Source organism: Agrilus planipennis, unplaced genomic scaffold (genome assembly GCF_000699045.2).
Source record: "Agrilus planipennis isolate EAB-ADULT unplaced genomic scaffold, Apla_2.0 scaffold145, whole genome shotgun sequence".
In the NCBI taxonomy this organism is placed as follows: Eukaryota; Metazoa; Arthropoda; class Insecta; order Coleoptera; family Buprestidae; genus Agrilus; species Agrilus planipennis.
In genome coordinates, this window is record NW_020440372.1 from 602,732 (window position 1) to 609,982 (window position 7,251).

The 7,251-nt window shown below is 34.6% G+C and overlaps 1 pseudogene; it reads left to right on the top strand.

Annotated features, from left to right (window-relative positions):
• Positions 1 to 4,109: 4,109 nt before the first annotated feature.
• Positions 4,110 to 6,107, top strand: LOC112906065 (annotated as a pseudogene).
• Positions 6,108 to 7,251: the final 1,144 nt, after the last annotated feature.

Consider the following 7,251-nt stretch of genomic DNA (forward strand, 5'->3'; position numbering starts at 1 on the left):
CCCGATCCCATGTATCTTCCGTAGTTGATGTTTTTGAAAGAGCGGACTTTATTGTTCTATTCAATCGTTCAACTTGTTCGTTCGCCCTGGGAGTTGCGACCGCATTCTGGATATGTGTAAATATATATAATATTATAAAATTTTTCAAAGCTTCCAGCAGTAAATGCTGATCCTCGGTCTGTGATGATTCGTGTAGGTACACCATACAAATTAAACAATTTGTCCAAAAATTTTGTAACATATTTGCTTTCCATATATCTTACAGGTTCTAGTAACACATATTTCGTAAAAGCATCTACAGCTACAAGTAGTTGCGTATTTCTCCTTGTCAAAGCTGTTAAGGGATGTGCTACGATAGCATAGTTTTTAACGAACCGTCGAAAATAACTGGTAAGACCAATGAATTGTCTCACTTGATGCACATTTTTCGGCCTGGGGAATTCACTTACTGCTTTAATTTTCATATTTCCTGATCGAATTCCTCCTTTGGATATTTCGTAACAAAGGTAAGTTATTTCTGTTGCCAGAAACACACACTTAAATTCAGGGTTAATCCTTCGTTTTCAAATACCTGCAATATTGTCTCTAAATTTTTCAAATTTTCCTCTTCTGTTTTAGTGGCGATTAGTGTGTCATCTAAATATACTGCTGCCATTTGTCTATACGGGCCTAAAACTTTATTCATTAATCTCACAAAAACTGGGGTGCATTGCATAATCCAAAAGGAACTCTGTTAAATTCATACTGACCTTCTGGCGTTACAAAAGATGTTAGGTATTTCGACTTTTCACTTATAGGAATTTGGTGATAGCCTGATGTTAAATCCAAACTTGTAAAATATTTACATCCAATCAGCTTGTCAATTTGATCATCGATTCTTGATAACGAATATCTACCTTTGACGGTGAAGCGATTTAGTTTGCGGAAATCTACACACATTCGTTCTTGACCATTTTTCTTTTTAACCAATAATATTGGGGATGCATACGGTGATTCAGTCTCGAATTATATTATTATTTAAAAGTTCATCTATAATTGTTCAAACTTTTGTCTTTTCAGCCTCTGACATTCGATAAGGTCGATATGTAAACGGTTTATCTTCAGATAACTGAATGGACATTTTTATTGATTTAGACACCCCTAATTCACTCATATTCTGTGTAAAACAACCCCGATATTTGGTGAAATCGGTCCAGTCTGTATTTCTTCTTCGTTGAAAGGTAAAAGTTTTTCTAGATTTATTTTTAGTATTATGTGTTCTTCATTATTGCTTGCCTCACATCTAAAAGTTCTGGCTGTGGGATATTTTCCATTAAAATGTATACCACTATTGGAGATGTTAATTATCGGAAGCTTTACCTGGTTCAATCACAAATTGGTCTTGGTGGGACAATTTGGGGCAATATGACGTTCTTTACGACATTTAAAACATTTTAAAGCAGTTTGTTTCCCTCGCAATTTACTTTGATCCTTGTCTCGTCTGCAGTTCCAACGAGAATGCCCTACTAACCCAGACTTATAACAATGCTTACCGAAACGCTGACTTTTCTCGTCTATAGTAAGCTGTTTAAATTTTAATGTTGTGGCCTGGCTTCTATTAGTTTCGGTTTCGTCACACGACTTTAAAAATTGCAATAATGCTGTCGGATTAGTGTAATTACCTGCCCGTGCACTCACTCGTACATGATCACTAGAAATACCTTTAATTATGCACGACACTGCCTTTCCTCCATAGATTTCGCATGAATTCAGTAGTGCTACCTTTTCGTAATAATACTTTATATAAGATTCTCCTTGAGTTTTTCGACGGAAAAACATTTCTTCCAACGCTGTATAAAAGTCACTTCTGCATGGAAATGCATTTTTTTAATTCAGTTTTCCACTGATCCCAGGTGAAATTAATAGTGGGTAAACTACTGCACCATGTTTTGGCAAGTCTTTTCAACTTAGAGACCGCATGGTAAATAGTTGTTTCGTTTGTTCAGCCATGCATTATGCATAATTCGTCTACCTGTGCGCACCATGGTTCAACACACTGTGTTTTATCCTCGGGATCGAACCATGACACCAAATTATCCCGACCAGTTGTGACAAGGTTTGGTCTTATAGTATTAACGTTTTCGACTTGGGTTTGTATTGTCTGGGTAAGTTGTTTAACTATTACAGCTAAATCAGAAATCTGGGAGGTAATTGAAACTTCACTAGATTCGCGAAAGGACTTCGCCGAACTTTGCGAAAGTTCGTCTTCGGACGAATCAGTGGATAATTCGCAAATGCGCCGTCTTCGACTTATCTGATTCGATGAAGTTGATGCCATTTTAATATACTAATCACTCTGTATATGCAGCTTACTAAACACTATTATTAAATACACTTTTATCAGTAACTATAAGAATAAAATAACTAATACATACAAATAACTAAACAAACACTAATATTAACAAATCACGTAATCACGCACGAGTACACACCATTAAATTAGTCAAGCGAACTCGAAAAACTGCTGCACTATTTCACTTAAAATATGTATCAGTCCACTTATCAGATCCCAGTATGAGTCTCATTCCCATGGGACCCCTTTATTTTTTGTATGTTTACTTAAAAAAATAGCTACAAAGTCACGTACGGCACGATGACGATATGAAGTTAACCATCGAAAGGATGAATTTCTACCTAACTTATGTATAAAGGTATTTAGCATATATATAAAAGCCTTACACATAATACTCATATAATATTGTAACCTTTCCCTTTACATGTATATATAAATTCTTTGTATAGTTTTGTAATGTTCCATCATGTTATGTACACTCTGTATGTTAATTTTTGAGTTGTTAGCACAGGTAATTGTGTATTTCATTTGTAATTATTATGTAGTTCTTTCATAATCTTTTCTAAATATTTCTGAAGAAAGTTTCATTAAAGTACACAAGTAATATTTACTATTGTCATAAGATAATGTCATTATCAAAATGATCATTAATTAATTTGTAAATAACTAACATCCGTTTAGTCCATTTCTCTTGTGAACAACAAATAATTAATTTTTCCTATAATTGTAATCAAATATCCACGTCATCCATAGACATAATAAAAACCCCCGACCAGTTGTTGAAAGCATTAATTAATTATGAAGTATTCATAGAGTATTACTAGAGTATTAGCATTAGTTATAGCAGTTATAGTTCGACAGCTGATAATTCCAATAAGTTTTATGTAATTAGTGTTCAATATAATATAAAAAAATCGTCCAAGTGGTTTTACTTCAAAATCTCCCATTACAAATTGGTGTCAGAAGTGGGATCGAAATAGTGAAGAAACCAGTCAAGGTAATAGCCATTAATCCTGGTGGGAAGTAGGTGTTTCTTGCATCCTAAATCGCTTCATCCAGAGGGCACCTGGAACGGTTCTTAGCATCAAGAAAAAGAAAACAACGTCACCAAGGTCCATAGGGAGAAACAACGTTCTTCTACCTTTCGGCGTTCAGGAGAAACTGAAGACCACACTAACTGGAACGAACGATGATCTTAATTCTCGTCTTACAACTGTAAGTACTACCAAATTCTACTGTTGTATACTTCTGACACCAAACAGTTTTTTATACGTGTATGTTGACACGAATAAATTCAAATCAAGATGAAGGAAGAGCGAAACAATCAACTGTAATTCTTTATTAACTAATTCTAAATTATACCACAAGATTAAACGGACAGAGATTCTGGCGATAGCAAAAATGACTGGCTGACTGACATTAATTTTACTAAGTTACTAACTTACTACTATAACTGATAAGACGGAGGTTTTATACCGGTTTTAGTTTAGCATTCTCTAGACGTCATGATCAAAAGTCTCTAAATTTCACTAATTATCAAAAGTTAAATATTACAAGAAATATCGAAGTTACACATTATTTCTTAAATGAATATAAACAAGAAGAATAAATGTTGTTGTCTCTAACGGAAATCGATGTTTGCTTATGTTTACTTAATTTTAGCTTAATATTTAATATTCCCAAGATAATGATTATTAAAGTTGCTATACAGGGTGAACACAAATTGAGTTGGTATCTAACANGTGCTGTGTATTAAGTAAAAAGTAACAAAAATTACCATGAATTCAAATCAGGCACAATCGTCTTCAACTTTTACCATGAATACTAGTATTAGTTTAGAATTGGCAGAAAAAATGTTAGTTAGATTCGATGGTTCTAAATCAAAGCTATATGAATTTATAGATAATTGCGACAAAGCTGTATCATTAGTTAACCGGTTATTTAAAGATATTTTATTTCATATTATAGAAACTAAAATCACAGATAGTGCTAGGGCTTTGATAAGAAATAGAAATTTTTTAGACTGGTTCACATTAAAAAAACATTTGCTAGATGCATATTCCTAGAAAGAACGGTAGGCCAGTGGCAACTAGGGTTAAATTCCTGTAGACAAAATTATAATGAAAGTGTAATTACATATTCTAACAAAATAGAAAGTTGTTATATCAAATTAATTAATTCATTAGATGAGGGTTTAACAGAAGCAGCCAGAACAGCGTGTGTTGATCTTTTAAAAAATCAGGCTTTAAATGTTTTTATAACAGGACTTCATAAAGATTTAAACTTAATAGTAAAATCGCAAAAACCGACTTCCTTAAAAGAAGCTATTGCTATCGCAATTAACGAAGAACAAGAATTAAAGTCAAAACAAGAAATCCAAAAATACCAGAATATAAATAATTCAACAACTAAACACTGTACTAATTGTAACAAACCAGGGTACACAACATTTAACTGTAGATTCAACAGAAATCAGCGTTTCACGTCAGACAAAAGGGTCAATCATATAACTCATCATAAATTATTTAATAACCCGCCTAATCCTAGCCCGAATTCTAATATTAACCCTAGTTCTCGAAATAAAACAAATTTTAATAAAAGTGGTAATAATCCGATGTTCTGCAACTATTGTTAAAACATGGGTCATGTAATTAGCGAATGTAGGAAACGTCAGTATAACAATGATAGGCGAAAACAATTTAGTAATCATATAAATACACGCGAATCATTTCAACAACCACAAACATCTTCTAATGACCAGAGGTATTTAAACTCAAGCCGTCTTCTGCAAACAGCCAACCAGAGGACCACTCATACTATAAAGGCCGAATTGCAATAATAAACATGAAAGCTGTTACTAGTTTTATAAAAGGCAATTTCCAATTGTCCTAGTTCCAGGTGTAATGTAAGTTCCAAAAGCAATTCTTTTCTCAACTCTAATTCTTATTCTAACTCGAATTACAATTCTAATTCAAACACAAATTCTAATTCTTGTTGTAATTCCCTTTCTAATTCAAATTCAAAGGTAATTTCTAATTCTAATCTTTATTTAAATGTGGATTCTTCTGCAGACATTACTAATTCTAATTCTCATTCTAACACGAATAATAATGTCAAAACAAACACTGAAAATGACATTACTACAGTAAAACCCCGTTGCGAGACAATAATTCAAATTAACGTCACTAACGCTGGTATTGATGAGGGCGTCGTACCGGATATTGAGATTCTCGATGGAGTTTACCTTTGTCCCAGTATTGTTAAAGTAAAAGATTCTAAAGCAATAACATCAATATTAAACACAACGGAAAAATCTGTAATTATTGGGGAAATAAGTATAGTTTTAGATGAATTACCATCAATTTCTAATTACAATATAAATGTTACGTCCTCCTCGAATTCGTCTAGTTCTGATAGGTTACGAACAATAAAAAATCTTCTTAGGACGGATCACTTAAATCAGGAAGAGCGTGATTCATTAACGGAAGTGTGTTTTGAATTTAATGATATTTTTCACTTGGAGGGAGACGCGCTTACTTCGACTGATGTTGTTTTACATGAAATTCCCACAACTTCTTCAAACCCCATTCACACAAAAACCTACAGATATCCTGAGGCTCACAAAACCGAAGTGAAGAGTCAAATCACAAAAATGTTCGACCAAGGAATAATCATTCCTTCTTCCTCTCCCTGAAATTCACCTGTGTGGGTCGTGCCAAAAAAGCTCGACGCTTCCGGAAAGCGAAGATGGAGGGTTGTCATAGACTACAGGAAATTGAACGAAATTACAATAGGCGATGCTTATCCACTACCCAACATTTCCGATATATTAGATCAGTTGGGCCATTCAAAATATTTTTCCACGATAGATTTCACTTCGGGATTCCACCAAATAAAAATGCATCCCAAGGACTCAGATAAGACGGCTTTCACAGTTCCCTCAGGATATTATCAATTCAATCGAATGCCTTTCGGGTAAAAAAATGCACCTGCCTCATTTCAGAGGCCAATGAACACAGTTCTTTCAGGTCTTCAGGGTACTCGCTGTTTCGTATACTTAGATGATATAGTGATTCATGCGGACACTTTAGAAAATCACAATAAAAAACTAAAAGAGGTATTTCAAAGATTGTCTAACTATAAATTAAAGATTCAGCCGGATAAGTGCGAGTACTTAAGGAAAGAAGTTATGTACTTAGGTCAATTAATCACAGAACATACCAGACCCCAAAAAGATTGAAAATGTAAAAAATTATCCTATTCCAAATTCGTCGTGTGAAATTAAAGCATTTCTGGGCCTCGCTGGTTACTATCGTCGTTTTATTAAGGATTTTAGCAAAATTGCACAACCCTTAACGAAATTGCTTAAGAAAAATGTACCGTTTGTTTGGTGAAGCCACCAACAAAATTCTTTTGAATATTTGAAAAAAATTCTTTGCAAAGAACCTCTACTACAATACCCCGATTTCTCTAGCGAATTTTATCTAACCACGGATGCTAGTAACTTCGCGATAGGGTCGGTACTTTCACAAGGTTCTCCTCCTGCTGATTTGCCTGTGGCGTATGCTAGCAGGACTTTAAATAAAGCAGAACAAAATTATTCCTGTACGGAACGTGAACTTTTAGCCATAGTATGGAGTGTAACCGATCCGACAGGACTTGAACCTTGACGAAACTCTGGTACAAACTAGAGTGGGTGGATCGGCTTGCGAGTTTCGATGATTTAGGGAGCCGGACCATAGGTTCAACCATAATGGAGGGGTTCTTAAAGAGAAACCAGACTAAGACAAGTCCCTGAAAGAGGGCAGCAGCTCTTTCAGTACTCAGGGTGGCAGAGATCACGAGGATCGGTATGGCACTCTGATGCACAATACTGCGATGTGGAAGGCAACGGGAAACCACCACATTATGATCCCGAG